At 37.3% G+C, this 24,446-nt stretch overlaps 1 long non-coding RNA gene across 1 annotated transcript; it reads right to left on the reverse strand.

The window, feature by feature from the left end:
- Positions 1–20,509: 20,509 nt before the first annotated feature.
- LOC116406743 lies at positions 20,510–23,867 on the reverse strand. Its single transcript, XR_004219784.1, has 2 exons — positions 23,699–23,867; positions 20,510–21,993 (listed from the first exon to the last, which is right to left on the reverse strand). It is a non-coding gene; the product is annotated as an uncharacterized LOC116406743 (long non-coding RNA).
- Between the last annotated feature and the right edge of the window lie 579 nt (positions 23,868–24,446).

Consider the following 24,446-nt stretch of genomic DNA (forward strand, 5'->3'; position numbering starts at 1 on the left):
TGGAGCGTGGATTCAAAATAAATCATAAGGGTTGAGGAGACCTCACCTGTATGTGGACCCACACTCCTGGCTGTTCCTACACTGTTAAGTGCCAAGAAGAGTGAAACCAGTCTGTAGTTGAGAATCTGATCAGCTATTATCAAGGCTTCTGTTTTTAAAACCCAGTTGGTGAGCTTAAGCCTATAGGATAACCCATGTAAATGGCTTTTTCTTGGAGCTCAGGAACTTTCCATATGAGTAAATTCTGCCTCTTGGACCTGTTCTTCAAAACTTCACGCGTGTTTCTAAGCTGTAAAATATTATCCCTTAGAACAGTATTTTCCTCCTCTATGTTTGCTAGCCGCAGTGCAAGATCATCTTCCTTCAGTTTGTACGTTGCCCTAAATCTGATAAAACTCTTTGTATCTTTCTCAACACTGTTGATAATGCTGTTGAGACAGACTGTATGATTGTATCTGTAAGGCTAGATTGGGCCTGGAGCAACTAGTAATGGGTTGAGTTTCTGGCCCTTTGGCTGTGTTACCTGACTGACCTGGATGATCTTGGGTTGTCTTTATCAGAGAAGAAAAATGAAGCTCCATTTCCCTAATATCACACTGTCTCACCCGGTGCCATCTTGGATTTCAGCCTGGGCGTTGAGGTTTATTGGAGAAACAGGGACATGGTAGTGTGCTGATTTTGGTTTTTGCTGGCCCCTTGTATACTCCTCTCCTTAAGTTGTGTGCCCAATTGTAAGAGATTAATAGATCACTAGTGAAAATGTGGATTTTCATGCTATAAGAACCCCAAGAGGATTGGGGCTCTTAGAATATATGTGTGATCTCTCCCATCACCATATGTATAGCAGTAATAATAGTAATGTGTAAACTAACTAAAACATTATTTGGAACAACAGCTGTGTTGTTCAAAGTGACATGCCTTGGATCCCAACAAAGAGAGAGTTGTGAGTAATGTGAGAGTTGACCTTTGCTACAGTATTACAAATAAAAGAGCAGCGCAGGGTTAAGCTGTTAATAAACTTCTTTTTAATTCCATAGTTAATATCCACAAAATTGGCAGTGACAGTAGCAATGCTGGGATGCTAAAGGCACAAAATAATCCAAAGTAACAGGCTCCTGACATTATGATTCTACAGAGACAACTGGTCAAACTGAGGGGACTCAGGGGAGATAAGGACAGCCATGTGGCACTGGACAATCAACTGGCAAAACCAACTTTATATATATTTATATATATATGATGCATCATGGGAGCAATCTAAGCATGCAGGTTTTGCACTCCATAGTATCTGCTGAGTAAATAATGAATGGCTAAGGCTAAGGGAATTATAGCAGCCTGCATCAGTGTGGAGACATGACAGAGAGGGCACCAGATTCAGCTACAATTGCCTTGGTAAAGTTAAAATTTGATATGAGTTTATGGACTGTTCAGGCCTCTTTTTTTGTATTATTAGAATAAACATGTATAGTATTTATAAACCAACAACATATTCCACAGCACTGTGCAATGGAAGGGTGTATATTTACCTAAGCGGTGTCAACCTGCTGCCCTCCAGCTATTGTTAAACTAGAGCTCCCATTATTCTGACAGTTGAGAACAGGATATTGCTGAATTACATAGCTTGGTTTTATTTCTCAGAAGCCCCCAATTCTCTAGCCATTTCAGACACAAGACAGTTACACATCACAGTGGTACCTCATGGAGGCCCCTAAAACTACAATTGTATTTAGTCCTGTGGTTTACCTAACTGGAGTTTTTTCTTTCCATGATTTCAACCAAAGGATTTTATATATCATTGTTTGTAACTCATAATTGGACTGCATTACGGATGGGCAAGGGAATTTTTTTTGCTTTCCTTAATGAAGAATGCTAGGATTAGACATACAAAACTCAGGTTCAAGGACACCACACTGCAATACAGCAGGAGAGTGGAGGTAGGCAATATGCCATCAAATGCCCAATTTGCAGACCCTAAATCTGAGTAACACCACAAGCATTAACCTCTGGTCTGAATTATTTCGGTTTTTAAGAGCAAAATCATTTTGCATATTGATGTTTTTGCAGTCAAAATGTCTATGTTTCTAGTGAAACAGTGAAATGTAATCCAGTCTGTTGCATTACAGAGAAGGCTGGAAGTAATTTTCTAATTTCTTATTAGGCTACAATCTTTATCAGGTTTAAATAACTGTTAATAAAGCTCTAAACACAGCATCGCCATTATCTAAATGATGGTTTCAAGCAATCACTTCTAATGGTCTTTAATCTTTTCTCTCCTCCAGTACTTAATTTAGTACAGGCCAGTGAGATATTCTAGTTAGAACTGCTTGATATAGTGGTTATTTTCCCGTTTGACAAAACTTGCTTACCCTTCTTCTCTAGTCACGTGCATTAGTCTCTTCCAAATCTGCCCATTTATTTCAGCTTTACTAGTTGTTTCCCAGAAACAAATGGCCTCCTCTGGCTGCTCTCATTTTTCTGCAACATAAGGATGGAAGGAACACAGAAAGTGAAGTAACAATGACATTAAACACTACTTTGTTAGTGGGGGAGGAACATTCCCAGCTTCATTAATGGCACATACCGGCTACACTCAATAGAGATGGATTGTTTCTGCTCTTTAGTTTAGCTGCTAACAAAATGAGAGAAGCAGCAAGAGAAAGAGAAAAGGGGAGTACACAGCAGAAAAAAGCAAATGTGGGGGAGCGTTCCTGTTTCCTGTTGAGGTGATTCTTTAGAAAACTCAAGTAGGGTTGCAACCTTTTCTGGAAAAAAAAATATTTGGACTTTCTATATGTTTTATCATTCTTCCATATCAATAACATTGGCACCAAGGGTCATTTTTACCAGTGAAGCCAGTAAAATACCAGACAAGTTGCAACCCTAAACCAAGGTCCAACGTAGAATAAGCAGTACCAATTAGAGAAAAGTGACAAAATAAAAGGGCTGAACATTATTGTTTTGAATGGCTTTTTTTTTTTTTTCAATCTTTTTAAAGGTATATTCTCTTCTTGCAGATTCTGCCTTTTACTCAGCTGTCTGTCTTTTTCTCTTTTCTTCCTCTAATAAATGTACATTTCTGGTCTATATCATTGCAGCTACTCAAGCTGGATTTTATAGAAATATCCCTGATTTTTCACATGATCAAGTAGCCTTCTCTTATGACCACCCACAGCTTTCCTTTCAAACTCATAATGCCCAGCAGGAGGTGTAGCCTATCGGGGGCAGAGATGGGGGGAAACCGGTGAACATTCTGTGTAAACATCAAAGAAAGCAGCATTATTCTTTTCTGTAGACAGAATATAATAAAACAGGTTAACTTTTATTTTTACATTTTTTACATTGGAGAAAAAAATACCAAAGCAATAATATGAACATTGTGCATAAATATAAGACAGGGACCATATCATTAACTCTGTGGATATCTATGTACCAGTGGACATTTCATGCACCAGTGCATCCATTGATATTAATAGAAATACATTTTTTCTTCAAATGCTATTTTTTAACCATAAAAAACAAGTCTCCCTGAAGACACTGTACAATAAATTGTTTCAAGAAATTATTGGATGCCTTTTAGGAACTGAAAAAATACAAGAATATTGGAATTGATGCATACACTAATCAATGTTGATCCATGGACTGCAGATAAATGACTTGCTTTCTACATGTGCAGTTTTTTGCAACCAAATATGGGTTATACCATATGGGAAATCATGGGAACATTTTAGAGATACGTCCAATATACAGCTGTATATAAGCCTAGCCATGTGCCATACAAAGATGTGTAATATGTGAAAGAGAAGACATATGTCAGGAACTTCCATGAGTACTATATTTCATATATATCAAAATGGATGTATTTGCTGTTGGTTGAAGGTAACTTAGTGTCTATCTATTATACCAGCACAGAAACAAGTGAAACCTAAACTATTGTTGGGAGAGGCCTCAATTCCCCCAATGATAAACCTGTATTGTGGTGTACCATTAGTGACAATATCTTTTGTAGTAATGGCCTTACTAACCCTTTACAAACCAGTATTTGCTCCCCAAAAACCCTTAACCAATAAATTCAGGAGTTAAAGGCTATAGCTACTTTAGTAGGACATGGATTGCCTAAGGCCTCCATGCAAAAAAACATTCCCCAGAATTCTATGCTGAAAAACATGGCCACCTACTTTGCAAAGCAAGAGTGGTTAGAGGCACCCAGGGGGTGTTCCTTTAGGGCTGTTTTTAGAGCATCATCTTTCTATCCATCTATTTATTATATATGTATGTTTATTATATATGTAGATTAGTTTATATGTTTATTGTAAGAACATAACCATTTGCCAGACCACACCTCTTTTTTGTACCACACACCTATATGTAACAATATGAAAAACTATACAAGGCATGAGGTCCCATGTTACAAAGCACTGAGTATAAAACACCTTTTCCTTTTTTAACAGACATCTTTCCCCCCATATAGAGTAAATGAATTGAAGAGAGGGCAAAAGAGTTTCCAGACTCTTTTTTCTATTCTAAACTTATACTGAAAAGAAACTGGAAACTTGGTCTAGACATTGTTGTAACAGGTTGCTGTTTCCATAGTAATCATGCAGTATAAAGTGAGATGGATTTGTCAGCAAATAACTAATGTATAAAGCATACAGAATTGCCTTACAAAAGGAAATCACATTCACAGCCAACTAACATTAAGTGCCAAGAAACTTACAGTACAATCTATATATTTATGCCTTTTTTTAGGGAAGTAATTGATGCATCAGAAAGTATTTTCTGTCATAATTTTTTACATTTCTGACCTCCTGATCTATAGACAAAATATGTGCATGGTGCAGGTTATTGTGTCTCCACAGTAAAGGTCAACAATCAATTTGTGAAAGAACGGAAATTTACAATATGTCTGGAGGATCAAAACTCTAAGAAACAAAAGAAGGATATTAATAAGACATGTTATCACTGGTTTCAGTTGCAGGGGATATAATAATTCCATTTCATGCTCAGATCATTCTTCAAAGACACGCAGAGAATAAGATATTAAAGGCTTCACAAAATAGGCAGACAGTAATCCTTACTTAAGCCAGAAAACATATAATGAGGTGAATGGGAGTTACATTAGAAGCAGAAAATTTACTCTGACCAGAAAAGCATCACCTTACTGGAGATGGATGATGATCTAGTGATCTACAGAATTCTTCTTGGCATCAGTGTACATTAATGCCATACAGAAAGTGCATAAATGCAGCATTGTGGGGCTTGAGGTAAGTAATAAGATTGTATATTAATCCATTTGGATCCATCTCAGTCCAAATGATGGATTTGTAAACAACAGAAATTGCTGCATTTTGTGTGAGGCCGATTCCCTTTGTTGACTTTGCAAATACACAGTCCTTCCTCATTCTACCCCTCAGCAAATCTGTACAGCATTGCTTTCAAGTCCACCTAAGTACATATTTCAGGAAGTAGCATCCATGCATTTCCCAACCTGAGTCTGATCCTGACTTGCAAACGAGCCCGCGGTTATTCTCAGCTACAGCAGGCAACTAATCTCCCCGAAATGCCTTCCCACTGGAAATAAAGGGAAATGCGAAAAAGTGAAAATGATAAATTATTTTCTTATTTTTAGATTGCTTCACTACTACATTTATTTGGTGACACTTTAGTTTTTGTTTGGTGACTGCCTGTAACCCATAAACTGGGGTTATGTTGTGACACCATCAGTTATTTTTGTTGGCATTGTTTCTTGCATATTGTCTACTATAGATATAACTATACCATATGTGCAAAGCTAAAACACTCCGCTCATTCTTTTATGGGTTCTCTTATCAGAAAACCATATATACAAGAAGCTCTGAATGAAAAAGATGATAAGTTGCCATGAGGCAGATTATAATAATTATAATAATAATTCATATTGATTTGATGACTCTAACCTTTGCATTACTTATGGGGCCACAGAAGCCTATTGAGCTGTTTTTTTCTCTTCAACTTGTGAAACCAATAATTGCATCAATTAGCATGTGTGATAACTTTTGCCTGCAAATACAGAACTGGTTTATTGATTTAAACCATGCATAGAGACTAAATGCTTGTATAGACAGCACTGTAAATTAACCAGTAAGTTACTAATAAGCTTTTGCCTGCAGGCTCTCCTGACCCTTTGCTTCCTTTGAATCTTTATAAGCCATTCTAGGTGCTTTGTACAATGTCTAATTATCCACCACATGTATGTGCTTTGGAAAAAAAGTATATTGATATTAGAGAATTTGTGCTTTATGACAAGAAACTAACTACCTTTTTTCACAGGGAAAAAAAATCTTGCCTACAAGCAGTGTAGGGTCAGCTGTTCACCTTAAACATCAGTAAGTGGATGCTTTAATCTGTTATGTAAAATATGCCTTTATCAAGTCAGTAAAGGGATTTACAGAGTATCTGCTGGTTGGCCCAAGTCTCATTACTATGTATTTCAAGAAATATAATTCCCTAATTTCCCAGGAGATGTACAGCTCACAGGCAAAGGATGAAACTGCAACACAATCCATCACTTTTGCACAGAACTATGCTGTGTTGCCTCTAGAGGCTGCTCCTAGGAAATGCAGTACAGAAAATTCAGTGCAGAGAGCTATGACGCACAATGAATATCTACTAGAAACTATTTTTAAAAAGCCTGATTTGCTGCTTCTATCTTGCCATGCAATATGTTTGTACCTTTAGCTACATCAATTACCTTATTAATCCAGGACTGAATGATCTAAATATGAAACGAGAGTAATCTGCATATGGACTCTGACTAGGATTTTAACAGGAAAATGATCTATTCCCCTCTTTTCTCAAGCATTCTGAGAATTTCTTCATTAAGCAAGTAGAATGTATGTGAAATCCATGTTTATTGACTTTACTTGTAACCATTCAAATGATATTTCTGTCTCCTTATACATGTACTAAACGAGAAACAATGTTGGGGTCATTTATTAACACTGGGCAAATTTGCACCTGTAGCCCATAGAAACCAATAAGTATTTATATTGTTTCGGTCATTTGCAGGTAGAGCAATGAAAGCAAACAAAAATTTGATTAGTTGCTGGGGGTTTCTGCCCAGGTGCAAATTTGCCTGGTGATAAATAATGACCCCCCCAATCGAATTATAGATCTATGCTGTGTTGTAAAGTCCCAACATACATGTCATGGACAACATATTTTTACAGTCATTCAGCACCGAGAGTTGCTATTTTGCTTTAAAGTCCCAAGTGGTCACCCTAAAGATAGGAAATAGTAAACAGCTGTGTGTGTGGAGTTAGAATCTGTGCTAGTGTATAAATAGCCATACAGCTGTATGATTAATGGGAACAGCCTCTGTGTTTCCTAAGGCAAGTGTTACTGAGCAATGAAAGGTGAAGCCAATCTCTGTACAGTTGCTAGCAAGGAAAGCAAGAATGCATATGCAATTTAATCGAGCTAAATAATCTTAGCAGGAGTGGCTGTTGACGTACTGTAAAAACATGAACAAATTGCATTGTTGTGGAGGTTTGTTATATGCACAGGCAAAACACACATTTTTATTTGCCATTGCTGAGGAGGTACATAGACATTTAGCAAGTTACACCAATTTCTAATTTTATTTTGGAAATTGGAACATTTACTTTTTTTTAAAAACTTCTCAAAACACTTATTTTGATGGAAAACTGGGTAGGACTGGGTAGGATAGGCAGCATATTCTATAGCACAAAGTTATTTGTTTTTAGAAGTCCTGCAAATTTTAAAGAACATATTGAAAGCAAGAGAAAACTGAGGATATCGTTTTGCCTGGGTTAGTAAATCCAAAACTGCCATTAGCCTAAATACTGTACATAAAGCCTTGTGGCCCCTGCAGCCCATTACACTTTGTGCTTTGCTTATTTTTTGCCTTTTTTAACTTATCATTTTATATACATTTGTGCCATACTTGCTCATTTCTATTTCCATTTCCCCGTCCTCTTTTTGGCATGTGTGAGACAGCTGTACCTTTGGCAGTTAACAATATTTATTTTTATTACGATGCGGCAGAAATGTGGTAGCTGCTGGGGACATATTTTAAAACCACTAAATATTGTTGAGATATTTTCCCTGGCTATCCATCTTAGCATTAGTTTGTGGGTTAGCTACACCCAGTAGTTGACAGGACAGAATTATCTCTCTGCTCTTTAAGCAATTCATGCAGTGGAATCAGATTATTGATATTTCTTTCCTAAACCCGTTTTTTCTTGGCTTTCTCTTCGGTTTGTCTTTAAATGCTTTTCTTTTTTTATGTTAATGGAGTTTCAAATCTCTGGAAGAGCTGCCAGTAATGGTTAAGGGTATGTAATGTGGTAGAAAAGGTCTACACATACGGTGCAAATCAATCAGCACCCAAGCTTCTCTCCTACGATCACTGTAACATTTTGGGTTTGCAGATAACAGCAATTGTAACTGTTAAATACATGGGAGTAGTAGTACATTGCCTCAAACACATGAAATGAGCAACAACTAGGGAGGAAAGCTTCATCCTAGAACTAAACAGAAAATATATTATAATCACCAATAATCTGAGAAATGTATAAATAAATGTATATAGGTGTCCTTGGTAAATACTCAAAAGTGTTCAAATATTAGGCACAATATGTATGCAGATAGCTGTATATATTATGGTAATCTCGCACACTCCTACCTGTATATATGCATATGCAACACAAATAATACAAGAATAGTTAGAAAATTGACCTTGTTTACAAATGGGCCTTTTATTCTGTAATAATAAAACAGTATCTTGTACTTGATGGTAACTAAGCTCCATAAATCCATATCGGTGGCAAAACAATCCTATTAGATTTTTTTTTTTATATATTTTCATATTCAGATTCAAATTATGTTGATTTGGGAAGACCCCTTCTCTGGGAAACCCCATGTCTCAAGCTCTCTGGATAAGAGATCCTATACCTGTACTGTATGCATGATTTATTATTCATATAAAAGTTGCATATTATAAAGCACTTAGCTTTTTTCCTATTAATGTCCATAACAGACAGACACATTAAGGCAGACCTCATCAGGATCCAAATAACGTACAAGGTATATTCTGTAAGTTTGGAGGTGATTACCGTTGATCCACTAGGGGTGTTATATCATGTGATCTTCCTGGATAGGCATATCAATGGTTGCCTATTTATGGGAGGATGGGTGTTCTAGAGCCTTAAGGTGGCCATACACGCACCGATATTATCGTACGAAACCTCGTTTCGTACGATAATCGGTGCGTGTATGGTATGTCAGCGAGCCGACCGATGTCGCAGGAAGCTGCCATAGAAGGCGCCTGACCAAAATTCTCCTTTCAGAGCTGAATCAGCAGAAGGAGGTAGAAATCCTATTGTTTCTACCTCCTTACCTGCCGATTCAGCCCTGAATGGTGTGTGGCGGATCTTACGATGTTTCGTGCGACCGATGGTCGTACGAAACATCGTCAGATCGCCACGTGTATGGCCACCTTTAGGCTTATAGGCCATACCACCAGTCTTAGATGAGGTAGAGGACCCAGCCAACAAGGATTAGCATCCCAGTTCAGGGCTTTATCAAAATGTTGAGTAGTCTAGAAGCCTTTCCTCTTTAATGTAACAGCCATACTATCAAGGATTGACAGACTCCTGATGGAGATGCCGGCCCTAGCAAAGGTCACATTTTCCACTTTAAAAGATATGATGAGGCCATGTAAATGTACTCAAACCCCAAAGCGCAAATGTGCTGTGAGCAATTACAGATAAAGTGAATGGGAATGCTGACCCTTCCTCACTCAGTTGAGGCCAGTATTCTTCCATTGACCTTACTGCCCTTACCCCATATTTTTGCTTGTGGTAAGAATCTGTGCTGTGAAGAGTGATTGAGAGATGTTTTATGTCCACTAAGAAAGGAAGGGTCAGTCTTCCCATTTACTTTATCTGTAATTGTTCACACTAATTTTATGCTTTGGTGTTGGAGTACAATTACATTGCCTTGTTATATGTTTTAAAGGACCAGTCAACCCAAAATATAATTTTTGCCTAATAAAAGAAATCATAATTCTAAGCAACTTTGCAATATACATTCATGATATATTTGTAATGGTCAGCAGATTAACAGACCTGCCTTGCTGGAGAAGCCTGACCTTTGCAACATTGTTTAAAAAGTAACAACCAGGAGTTCAGCAAATGCTGCTTTCTATAGCAATTACATTTACAAATAACTTTTAAAGCATCAAAATGTTCACATTGGAAAGTTGGTTTTATTGGGCAAAAAAAATTGTCCTTTAAGCTGGAACAATTGATTCTTGCTATTTGCACAAGTTAAGAGAAAGTTTGAGATCTTTGTCTTGCTTTGGCAGGGAAGGTGCAGACCTTGGGGGGGGGTGGGGGGTTCTCCAATTCAACTACGCGCTCTTTTGTGGTTGCATTGCTCACTATTAGTATTTCATATGGCCCTGACATGAAACTGAAACAGGATTAATGACTGTGTTAGATATTTCCAAGCCTCTGGTAGGAGTAGATAAACTAAAGTGGGACAGACATACATAGGAATGAAATTGGCAATAAAGCACAAAGACCTAGTTGTTCAGCCCTAGATTATAGACATGGTAGTAGGGTAAAATTAATGTTTGGTGAGGCTACCAATAGAAGGCTTCCCTTTGGGGGATTACAGGTGGGGTTTTCCAGAAAAGAAATCTTTCCTTGATTTGGATCACCCATACGTTAAATTAACTAAAAATGATTTAAACATGAAATAAAATTAATAGGATTGTTTGGCTACCAATATGGATTCATGCATCTCAACTAGGATCAAGTACAAGGTATATTACAGAGAAAAGGTAAATTGTTCTTAAAACGAGAATTATTTGCTTAAAATGGAATCTGTTGCGATGGCCTTTGCTTCCTTGTATAACTGTATATGAATTGACAGAAGCTGATTTTGGGGATGCCAAGTCTTACTAAAGATTCATTAGTATCCAGCTATGATTGCTGGGGGCACAGGAACAGGCAGACTGAGTGGCTCATAAACAAATGTAACATGCAGCAGTCTACTTTCTATTCTTTATCTTTCTAGTCAGTCTCTCATTTAAACCTTTGCCTGGTTGCTATGGTACACGTGACCCTAGCAACCAGCTGCTGAACAAAAAAATTTAAAACAGAGGCTCCTGGTGTGTATATACAAAGACACTGTTTTTTTTGTGCTTATTCTACATTGCCTAATGAAGCAGGAAATGCCTGCGAAACGCGTTGCAATATTGTTGTGAATAAACTATTACTGAAAATTACCACTTTTGTTGGTGTCTGCCTGGAGGAGGTAAGCTTACTACTACCTCCTCTGAATTACCCATTGGGTTTTTAAGTGTTTTTAGCTAATTTTATCCTTTTAGCGCCTCTGTTTTGTCTTATCACTAAAAAAATTTAAAAATTAAAACCAATTGTTTATCAGTTTTTATGTTATGCTAAAAGTTAATTTAAAGGTGCACAACCCCTTTAATCCCTCTCTTTACACTATTTAATGTGCTGTTATGGTATATTGCTTACTTTGCAGAATCTGATTTTCACTGAGGTTCTTCTGAATGTCAGCATTATTCTTTTGCATTTTGCCTCTGGCTCTATATCATAAGGGCAGAAACAAGTGAAAACTATTGATAGGTGTCATTAATAAGAAGAAATCAGGATAATAAAACACCACCAGTTGAGACATTTCACTCTGTTTTCAACTGTCATGCAAACTCCCAGTTGTTAGCAGGATGTCCAGTGTATAAACTACACATTGGCGCTAAAAGAGCCTTACCTAGAGTAATATATCTGTCTGTTTGGAAAATCACAGGGTGTGAAGCTGCATTAGCTGGCAGATACTGTGGCATCAATGTGGGCTGGTCCTGCCTTTCCATCTACTGTGAACATGACAGCAGGAACTCAGCAGCAAGATGTCTGTTACTGTTACATCAGGAAGGCTGAACCAGTAACAGGGAAATAAAAATAATGCATTGTCCTCTCCTGACTGTGCTTTCTGTATCACAACTGTCTCAATACAGCTCTTCTCAAAACAAGAAAATAAAGTGCCAAGGGGCATATATATATCTGCCCCAATCCAGCAGAGCTTACAGTTCTTTAGTTCACATACCTTATTTCTTTTCCTTGCCATTGATTCTCTTGTTTGTGCTTATATCTTTCAGCTTAGAGGAATTCCAGTGATCTACATCTGAAATGCTTGTAATTAATTGCGTATTTTTGTCTTAGCAAAATGTGCCATTTCCTTGTTTAAATCTTTCTGTATCCTTTATGCTAATATGCTCCATTTATCATGTTCCCTACAAACACGTAATTTGTACAACCACATTACATTAAAAATGTAAAGAGCCCATGCAGGCTGTCACCGTGCACATCTCCAGAAGCTGCAGGCATTTTTAGTCTTGAGTGCTATTAGATTTTTCACAAGTCCAACTTGTCTCTGTTCCCTAATTAACCAATCTCCAGGCAGGGCACTCGTTCCCGCTGAGTAGATAACAAATTGCATCTTCGTACTCTGCAACTGTAAAAATCTTAATCTAACAGAAAATACAACTCAAAGTGACACAACATGAGAACTTTGATATAGGGGCAAATTGGCATCCAGTTTCCACAGACCGTGAAACCACCTGGGGTGGATTTTGTAACACTTTTAGGGAAATAGAAATAGATATTAAGAAAATAATAAATTAGCTTATTTGCAATATGCAAAAGTATTGCATGACACCCATTTCTAAAAAAAAAAAAAAAAGCAGCTCAGTGCACCTCCTAAAATGACTTCAAAATCTAATTACATACTGCTACTAAAGAGGTTTTGGACATATTTTGTTCTAGCCCTCTTTGGAGGCTAAATATTTTGCTATACGGCCCCCAGGGAGGGGGTCGCCATTGTTTGGAAACGATTGTATCATATACCTTAGCGTTATCTGCAACAGCCTCCCACGCAGCTATTAAGGACAACTGACCAGGGGTAATGCCACTTTCAGAGCCCTTACACTGCATTTTCCAGAATAGGGGTGATTTTTTTGGCATTATAACCTAGGGAGACTTTAATGCTGTGATCCCAAACCAGTGGCTTGTGAGCAACATGTTGCTTACCAACCCCTTCGATTTTTTAATTCCTGGCTTGGAGTTTGAAGTTTTGGTTTAATTAGAACACAGTTATACTGCTTTACAGAGACTCATGTAGGCTGAAAGCCCATATAGGGGCTGACAAATAATCATTCACAGTTCTTATTTGGCACCCCTAACATATTTCATGTTTGTGTTGCTCCCCAACTCTTTTAACATATAAATGTGACTAATGGGTAAAAAGCTTAGGGATTGTAGATACTACTGGATGCTAGATAACACATAGCTGAGCACTTGTGTGACTGCTGTATGCAGGGATATGGCCATTGGAGAAGAAAGATTTTAGAACTTTTACCAGTCTAGCCAGTAAAACACCTGCCAATGTTGGGGTCAGTATTACAGATTTATCAGCAATGTATATGTGTAATATCCCTTAATCAAGATCTTGACCTGTCCACCTAAGCACTCGACGCACCTTCCTTTCCCCAGTCCCCAATCTCTAGCTTGCAAATGTTCCATAGCCCTGCCTCATAGTGATGTCACATGCCCCTACCACACCTAATTGATGTCATCACCCACCCCCTTTTGTCACTGACCCCCAACTTGCCGGTAAAATATATTTCAAAAGGTGGCAACCCTAGAAACAGAACATTGAATATACCAATATACATTGCAGCTAGGCTGGTTAATGGTTAAAGACAGTTGTCCTACCTTACTACTAGAGTTTAGCCTCAACATTGCCACTCCTAAATGTGCTTTTGGGTTATAGAAACCTGAAGCCAATAAAGCAATGAAGCATGTGTAGTGTGACTGGACATGGTGGAAAACATATCTAATATTGGGATTCCATACTTCAAAACAACAAAATAATTCAGTATTTTATACTGACATTATTATAAAAATGCTTTTGTAGAGGGACAAGCAGTAATACCTACTCATAGGTGCTTAACAATGATTTAATATCAAGCACTCATATGTGTAAAAAGCACGACACGCTTCTGTTTCTCTCTCTGGCCTTTATTTCTGTGAATATCAATAAGGCCTCCATGTACTGATCACTGCTGTCTGCCATGCAGAGCTTTGTTCAGTGAAGTGAGAAAATAATTATTTAGGCGTTCTTTATTTTGATTAATAAGGATCTATTAATAGAAACAGAGGGGTCAGAGAGTGCTTTACATGGTGCAGTATTAAAATATTGCTTTATTTAAATATTCCAAGGTAATGAATTCAAAAATTAAATAAAAACATTGGGTTTCTTTCCGTAGTACATTGCAGCTGTGTTTTGGTATTAGAGCTGAAATGGGCCCACAATGAGAAGATATATACAGGTATATATGTTTTGGGATTCTTTGAGCAGCCATGCAACTTATATTATGACTATTATCATATTTATTTCTCTTGAAAGCTTTTTTAAGATATTCAACATAATCATTGCCATACTATTCTGTACTGAAATAGGATTGGTGCAGGAGTGCTCAGAATACTATAAAGATTTCACAAGCCCCATAAGATTAAAACCCTCAGATCACAGTTCACTATAGATGAGTTATGACGGATACTGATGTAGAACATGAATACATGTAGCTTGTTAAGAAAAGTGAGACAAGGCTTAAAAGAAAACTAAAGCTAGAATAAGAATTAGGTTAAATGCTACAACTTCAAGGTCATTTACTGACACCGACACCCCAGACCTAAGTGCAAGGGCTATAAAGGGTGCAAAACCAGGGCTTTTGCTAATTTAAAATGCACTTGCATTCAATGGTGTGTCTGCACCTCATACTGGATTCATAGGGTTGAGCATAGAAACAAGTCTGTAAATTCATGATATAGAGAGGAAGAACCTCCCTTGTTTATACAGTAATAATGTCAGATTGAAATTACATGACAGCATAGAAATCAGTGCACGACACATTAGAATGGAGTAATAATAAAAACTCTGGCATCAGCTTCCAAGAAAAAGGTAATCTCACTTTGTGCTAATGTTCTGATCAATGAAAAGCTCTGGGCTGGTACAGTAATTTTAATGTGAAAAATACAGCATTTGTAGCTATATTTTTTTAGAATTAGTTCTCTTAAATACATGGACAGTAAAACCGTTCACACACTGCACACCAGGCATATAGGCAGATAGGGCAAATACTGGAAGGGTGAATTCAGCAGTAGAAAGTCAGGACCAATGCATGCCAATATTTTTTTTAACTGTTCCAACCCATTACAGGCCATAATGTCCATTGCAGTCAGAAAAATAACTACTTAAGCATAATCTGATTTATCTGCATTTTTGACAAACATTTTTATACACTATATACAAAAGGAAAGGATACTAATGTCGTTATGATTGGGAACCATACTGAATTATTTCAGCACAGAGGTTTCTATGGAAACGTTACAGGTTTTGAAATAAAATCACTGCATACTTTGATGTCGAATGAACTGAATTATTGCATAGAGATCTATACTGGAAATGGACGATAGAGCGTGAAACAGTAAATGCAAATCAATCAGAAGTATTATAATCAATTACGTCAGGTCTGCCTTGCTGAAATACATTCCTGCCTTACAGCCAACAAGTTCCCATTATAAAGAAAAATTCTAAACGCACACTTTTTTTTAGTCATTTCTTAGTTCGAAACTACATCAATTATTAAAGGCTACAAAGAGAATGGCAATATTAGAGAGAAATTAAATGATTATGCAGAGTTCATAGAAAGAAAATTACTCCAGTGAAACTCTGGCATTAGAAAATGGATTTGGCACAAGATGGATTAGGAGCCGGGTCTCTGAATTAGCAGATCATTTCCATGTAGAACAGGTTTATCAATCTCATTTCAAGTATAGCCTACGCCCAACAAAAAGCTGGCAGCCTGCAATCCCTCAACCAGAAAATAGATTTTCTATAGAGCCTCCCATTTACATGCTGCTTAGCCCTATTCAGCCATTAGTGAAACTTCTCAAATGAGTGAAATTGTGCTTCTTCATGCTTGAGATAAAAAAAAAAAAAAGTACTTAGATCTCATGTTTGGTACATTTAGGGCCATGGTAATCAGGAATAAAAAATAATAGAGAGAAGGTTTACCTAATATGTTATGTAATTCAGTAGGTAAATAGGCAGGTGGCAAATCTTCACACAGTTGTCTAAGTACTCACATACAGATATCATAGATATGTATACCCAAGGAATACTCAAGAAATGATCAGATCAGACATCCACATGCCATAGATATCAATGTTTCCCATCAATCAGTCCGGTTAGAAAATTGTAGGTCATTTAGATAAAACATCTGCATCTGATAGTAATATCTGTATGTTTACAGGCAATCTGATTATAAGGATAGAATGATGGTGGCAACTTATAATGTTGCTGATTGGTCTCTGGACTGGTCATTTTACATGCATGAGTGGTCACCTGACTGGAAGCATCTCATCTCCAAGATATTGCTCTTTATGTTAATCTTTTATTGCTCTTTCTTCTGAATGATCATTTGTACAACCATTCAACATTTATACTGTTGTGCATGTAAAATTGCACTTATGGCCAGTTTTATAGAATGAGCAGCAGTACTGTATTAGTGAAAGATTCCTGACCTATATAAGTCACTTATTCCCATAAACTTAAAATTAATTAGGGTATATAAATCTCATTCAGCTGCAGTTTCCCAATATCTGGTCTGGTTGACTGATAAGCCAGCCTTTCTCATCCTTTACCAGTGTCATTTAGTGTCCCCTTAATTAGTGTCTTATTGCAAACCTAAAGGCAAACTAAAGCCTTTATATTTGATTGGGACTGGTCACTGGTGTATTATTATACAAAATCTAAAACTGAAAGTAACTCACATTCTATTTCCTGATCCTTAAGAGCTTCAAAACATATCAGCAGTCCACTGAGAAGTACTCTGTATTATAAACTGCCCTTTATCTCACATCCTAACAGGCTGCGGCTGGGAAGGGATATTTAGTTATACAGAAGGCTTCACTTTGCCACATCAGACTGGGCTGGCAGGACACTGGGAAAAAATCCAGTGGGCCCCGAGACCCAGACCCACACCCAGCTCCTCTCTAGATCTCTGCTGCATTGAAGATTACACACGTGATGGGGGGGCATTGCGTATCCTTTGGAGGAGTTGACAGGCCTAGGGCAGCACAATTTTTGGGGGCTGCCCCACTGCTCCGTATGTGAGTTTGGACTGATAATTTGTTTTTACATGAATCTAGAATATATTAAGTCCTGTGTGAAATGTTGATGCTGCACTAAATCATTTAAAAAAATTAAATAAATAAAACTGAATTATAAAAAGAATCCTTCTTATATAAAAATCTGTAAAGGGAAGTTTTGACTTGTTAGCATTTTGTTTCTTTCATCTCACATTTCTAAGAAAGATTATTTTTTAACACAAAAGCTGATAAAGGACTTACACTTTCCAACATATTATTTTTGGAGCTGCTCATTTTAAAATGCAAATGGTAAAAGAGATGATCAGTATTGACATGCACAATAGACCCAGTTACCCCAGGAATTGATTATTAGATCTTGTACAGTTTTCTTATTGTGCATTTTGCTTTCCCTATAGCTATATAAAAGCAAGTTGTCATGAATTATTAGAGTGGTGGCTGTTGGCAGAGACCGTAAGTGTATATGACTGCTTTATGATCTGCTGCTTTAATTTGATAATCTAAGAAAATGTCAGAGTACAAGGAAAAGCCTGACCTTGAATGTCTCTTCCAGTTTTTTCCATCCTGCCTCCTGGTTACAAATCTCTGCCCGTTGCTTTGTATAATCAAATCAGATACCTGTGATTAACATCCAGTCTGTCAGATAGAAGTATTGTCAAAATCTGCATTTTAATTACTACCTGAGAGACACATAAGCTTGTGCTACCCACACCCAGAACTCTTTGTACTTGGGTTAGTTATTCCAATAGAAATTCTAGAATGATAAAATAAGGTGCCAACCCCCAAACTGCTATGCCGATTTGCTATATAACAGCCCTTAGGAAACAGCCCAGGCAAATTCATTGTACCCTGCTGCTGACAGTGCTCAGTATAAGCTCTATTTTCAATTACACATTTTAATTATAAATCTACCCCTTCTCCACTAGCTTTTAAAGTGAGGAAAGTGGCTATTATCCTTCTGTCACTCCAAGATGATTTCACCTCTCTGGAAAGTAGCTGTTTAAACAAATAACATGTTTGAGGACATGAGCACAGAGAGATCTGATCTCTGTTAGCCTTAGATCAGCCGTACCAGCGGAGATATAGAGCTGAATAGTGATTAGCTGACCCAGGCATTCACTGATGAAGGAGATACAGACCCACAAATTGCTGGATGATAGGTTAGAGAAACTGGATTGCTATATGTAATTATTGCCTAGAAGTGTGTACATACAAACAGTATCTGGGTTTTTCTTCACACATTTTAGATAAGCGGATTAAGGAATACTTCACAAACTGCGTCAATACCACTTTAGCCATGGATGTCAAACTCGGGTTAAGGATGATGTTGTTTGCAAGATTGCGAGGGCCACAAGTCTGATAGACCTGTCATAAATGTAACAATGTACTTCTGAATGTAGAATCTTGTTCCATTCAGTTATGGATCATCTGGATGCTTTATTTGGGGGGTTTTCTCTGTGAAGGTGCTTCAGCACTGTCTCAGTCAGTACCTTGCCACTCACTAAGAAAACCCTGAGCAACTTGGAACAAGGATGCCAACAGAAACTGTTTTTAGGGAACTGTAATCAGTACAAACTGGGGTATATTTATTACAGTGTGTAAGCCAACATTACCAGTGATGTTGCCCATAGCAACCAATCAGATCTTTGCTTTTGTTTTCTAACTTGTAAGTGACTGTTTAAATCTAATTACTGATTGGTCGCTATGGACAACATCAACAGTGATGTTGGCTTACACACTATAATATATATGCCCCATTGTTTACTATTTTCTGTAGATGCACCTTGTTTGCAAGGACCCCTAACTGTGCATCTGACCCCTTTACTTCTCCTTAAGATACCAACATAGGTCCCTCTTCTCCATTTTACCACAATAATGCTACACAGTCCAATGTCCCCATTCATTAATTGTGCCTGAATAAAAAGTAAATATATGAAGGGCCAAGTGGCTGATACAGGCTCCTTGAGTGTCAATGAACAATATTAGTTGCTCACCTTTTAATTGCCTTCTATGAGGAGGTGAGTAGAAGTCTAGATATCAGGGTGACACTGGATGTGATGTACTTAGATTTTGCTAAAGCAGTTTATACACTACCACACAAAATATTGATTAAATTAAGGAAAATAATATTTGTACTTAGACAGAGAACTGGCTGAAGGATAGATTGCTAAGTGGTAAATTGAACATTTGCTTTTTAATTTGTCCATCAATAACCTTCAGTCATAGCTTTAAACAGTAATTTTGGCACCATAAATATTGACTCTATTTTTGTTGATGATTCTAAACTGTGCAAAATTTTGTAGGATATTGCAGCTTTACAGAGAAATATTAATATGGAGAAATAGGTAGCAAATTTGCAAATGCAAGATTATGCACTTGGGAAAATGTAACTTCAATGCTGGTTATACACTAAATGGTAGTGCTTTTGGAGGCTATTTAACCAAGAAGGATTTGGAGGGGTTTTGACAACTGACTGTGTAGGCGGTTTTTGTCAGTGTCTTTTAAAGTGAAACTGTTGGGCTTTGCTTAAAAATTAGGTTGTTTTATCTGAAGAAAAAGCATATCTGGAGAAAAAGGCAATTGTGAGGAGACATAAATACAGTTTCTTTAAAGGAGAAGGAAAGGTAAAATCACTGGGGGATGCCAAATGTTAGGCGCCCAATCACTGGAGGGTGCCTAATATTTTGGCACCCCCTAGTAATTATACCTTTACCTCTCTTTTAAGAATGACAAGGATGACTTGTTGGACAAGCACTAATGATGAGCAAAACTGTGAAAAAGTTCACAACATGGCAAAAAATTTGTGATTCTTAAAATGACACATAACAAAAAATTTGGGTGTGTCAAAAAAATGACGTGCAACTATTTTTTTGCATGGCAAATTTTTGTGCCCATTTCACGAAATAATCCACTAATGGAGAAATGCATGAATCCATGCAAAAAATTTTGCTCATCACTAACAAGTACCATATATATATATATATATATATATATTATATTATATTAAAACAGGAATAAACAGGTGCACTCCAGGAGCCTTTAAAAATTAAAAACCAAAATTCTTTATTTAAGTCATTTTAAAAATGTATCCTTATTAGATTGGCTAGGAAACAATGCAGTAATCGTGTCCCTATAAACAACATGTTTAGGGGCTAATGCCTCTGGAAGGAATATCATGTATAGTAAAGAAACAGTACTATAAAGAATATTGGAGTAAGAAAACCTACATAAGCATAAGGAAGCTGACATGGCAAAAGTCAGGGTTTTATTTCATTGTAAATAAAACCTGCCTGCTAACAAGGACATAACTATAAAACTGTTACACAGCCAGCAATATTATTGTGATTAATGTATAACTAATTTTATTGAGCCCAAGATATTTTAATCAATATTGCACATTTACACATCAGTAACTCAAGTAATTAATGCTTTAGCATATTTCATTGTCCTACATTTTTTGTTTTCAAGTTACCTGGCATTTCTATAATGTCTAGAAAGCTCAACTAGCTACTCTGTAGCTTTCTACACAATCATTTAAGTTACACACCAGCATTATTTACATAAAAAGCTAATAACCACTGGGCTGTCTGTCTATATCTGTCAGTATTGGCCAAGCTGCAAGGTGCTGCAGAAGAGACTGGAGAAGTGGAATAACGTTGGAGCCAGAAAAAAGTGTAATTCAGACCCTAGTCAAGGCAGGTGTCTGACAAAGGGGCGTGCCCCCGAAACGTTACATGGTTTGCTACTATTAAAATCAGCAGGGTTTATCCCGCTTAAACAAGTCCTGTTGTGCCGGTATTTTTGTGCTATTTAGATTGTGGTGGAGGGTGCCGACGTCTCTCTAAATACTGTTCACCAGGCGGAACAGAGTGGAAAGGCCAGGGTGTGCTGGTGAGTGTGGATTGCTTTATTCTTGATCTGCCACATTTCCAGGGTAACAATGTGATGTGGCTGGTAATAGATGGGTTTAGCAACATGGCACATTTTACCCCATTACACCAACTCTCACCTTCCATCAAACTCTCCCAGCTCTCACAAATGGTTCATTTCCATGGATTTCCAATTTAAACTGTAAATTCTGGAGATCACTTTGCAAACCTCTTTGGATTAGCCTTTACAGGCTAATCTAACATTCTACAGGCAATTTCCTCAAAAACATTGTAATAAAAGTCCAGTGACCCCCCTCAGGAATGGGGTACTGTCACAAGTGCCATACAGGCCTCCGGTACTAACATAACGACGTATTGCTGTGTGTCATCATCAACCAAAAAGACCAGAATTCAGCACCCAGTTTCTTGAAAAGTCCTTTGGTGCACTCTAAATTGCCTAAAATTGCAGATTTCACCTGTTCTTGACTCTCTGCCTTTTCTGGAATGTTATGATTGCTGTTTTATGGCACTGAAAATACCAACCCTGATACATACAGCAAATGCTCAGGGCTGAGCAGATTGTCAGACTACAGGTGCCTCTGACACATTGCCATCCTCTCTCATCACATTAACAATCTGGTCAGGATGTGAAACACATCCAATCTGTATAATACGTTAGCAGTAATTTTTTGTGTGATGTAAAGCAGCAAGGCATAGGTTTGTGAGGACTCCTTCTCCCAGGGTAGCCCAGCCAATGCATACATATGATAGTTTAGAACACGTACTGCGATCCTCATCTCAGCTCATGTGCAGTCATGTCCCATGGAAACAGGTAGCAGACTGAAGCTTTCTGAGCATACTGTCTAGAACAAAAAATATGAAATGGATTCATATACACACACATCTGAATCAGCATTTTAAATGGAACACTATAAACTAAAATTACCCTGAGTTATTTTAAACATAAAGGTAAAAAAATGTTTAGATTCATATCTGCTGACTTGCTGTCTTTTCTCATGGGCGTTCAGCCTTAATATTGCAACAGACTAATAGACAGGCATCCTTAGTATTAGTTGTACTGTGGCTGTACATACATAATGTACATAACACAGAATTATCCACTTCTAAATTATTTAGTTTTGTAAGTAAAGTGGTGCCAAAACATACATGTGGATAAATGAAGATATTATTGACGATCTTTAAATGTGCTTATTAGTGATGAGTGAATTTTTTCACCAGGCAAGGATTCACAGTCAATTTCTGCATTTTGCCATTGGTGAAAACTTATGTCAAAATTCACAGCAGAAAAATTTGGCACACGTCAAATTGGGCGTGGTCGCGTTAAAATTGGGCGTGCCATAAAAAAGTCATGGGACAAGAATTTTTCCAATATATAGGATTTTTCAATGATCAGTTTTGCTTATTAAACAGTTACTGATTATTTCATAATGACAATTCATATTTGCACTGGAACGATAAATTGCCAGAATAGTTCATTCACAAATGCAAATATGTAGCACATAGGAAATAATGATTCAGACAGGTCAGCTGCTGCTGAACTGCATTGAACACTAACACCTCAGTAAAAATGAATGGGTTCGACTAGTCAGAGCAGTTGAACACATTTGGACTAACGGATACAGCTCAAATATGTTAATACATTTCTGGGTGTCAGGAAAATGTTGTGTTGCTAAATGGGAAAGAGACTTAACCACCATCCCTAATTGCTCTTCTTGTAGACATGATAGCATTAGGTCTGCTTCATGTATTTTGCCCTATCACCATTTCATCCTGTCATAGAAATATGCTTCCCAACTTTATTCATGTCCTTGTATACCTCTTAATGTCTGGTTGCCATTTTAATACAAGGAAGAACCCTGAGAAGCTAGAATGACTGTACCACTTGAGCCCAATGTTGGTTCAGTAAACACACTACCTTTATAGTCCACATATGATTGTTATGTAGTTATCTATTACAGTCACTTGGAGTTACATTTCTTCATCTTTTCTCACAGACTCTAAGTTAAACTACAAAGAGAGATAGCTCTTGGTATGCTGTAGTTTGATCTGGGAAGTAACTGCTAAATTGAGACAGTGACATGACTGCCAGGTAGAGTGATGACCCTCTCCATATTTAGTTACAGCCAATAAAAAAAAAAATAGTGCTCTTTTTCTGATGCAAATATTATACTTCTCTCCTCGAGTCTCTATGCTCCCTCCATCCTTTTTTCTATACTTTATTCCTTTTCCAACTTTTCTGCATATTATCAACCTCAAACATAGTCTGCAGTTCTTGGGTAAAATTATTAACTTACTTTTCGCTTAGCTGGTTTTCATGTCAAGGAAATGAGTGAGTGAAATGAGGTTATTTGAAGAAGTGTAGAATATTAAACAAATCGGTACCACCCTGACTGCAAAATGGTTTCAGTTCAGTCACAAAAATATCAGTAATATAAAGCCGATAAATTGAAATTCTTCTAACCTTATAAAGCTCTCTTCCACCCCCTCTCCTGTCTTTATTTGTTTTCTCCAAATTCATTTTTATTCATGTAGAAGCAGAATTTTTACCTGAACAAATTCAGTGAGCCATTCTTTACGCCTTCCCATATCAGATTCATCATTCCTGACCACTCTAACTCTGCCATAAATGAATAAATAATTGATTCTGTCTTCTTTCTGCATCTCTGAAAATCAGAGGAAAAGATTCCTCTTCGCCCTGACCATTTAACTCGGCATACTGTCTCTCATGCAGGGACGTGGGAATGTCATTCGCGGCTTTTTTCTTTTTATAACAAGGGACGCTTTCAGAATAATAAAATCCAGACACGCACAAAGAAGAAAATTGGCTAATTAAGACAGCTGGTGTTACTGCCATCGCATGGACAACAACACCGGCATTACATCAAATTCCTCCCTCTCTGCATGATTAAGCACACTTGTCCCCAGCAGAATAGACAATACCCAGCGTTTACCAAATAAGCTTGTTTGATAATAATATATTGCAGAACATGTGGTTCTGAACCTGATACTGGACAGAATGATCCATAGAGAGTATTTCTAACCAGGCACATCCATTCCATTAATCAAAGCATTATGGGTTGGATGTATACAACCAATGAAAAAAAGATATGCTACATTCTTAAAGGAGAATGCAAGTCAAAATTTAAAAAGCATACTGCCCAATAGTCCTCCTATTGTTTAGTAAAAACACCACACTTTTGGCTCACCTAATCAAATATTTACTCAGTCACACTTACTTCATTTTCTAGAACAGGCAGCCATCTCTAAAAAGGTATTCTCCCTTCCTTTCCCTCCT

This window comes from Xenopus tropicalis, chromosome 8 (assembly GCF_000004195.4).
Source record: "Xenopus tropicalis strain Nigerian chromosome 8, UCB_Xtro_10.0, whole genome shotgun sequence".
NCBI lineage: Eukaryota > Metazoa > Chordata > Amphibia > Anura > Pipidae > Xenopus > Xenopus tropicalis.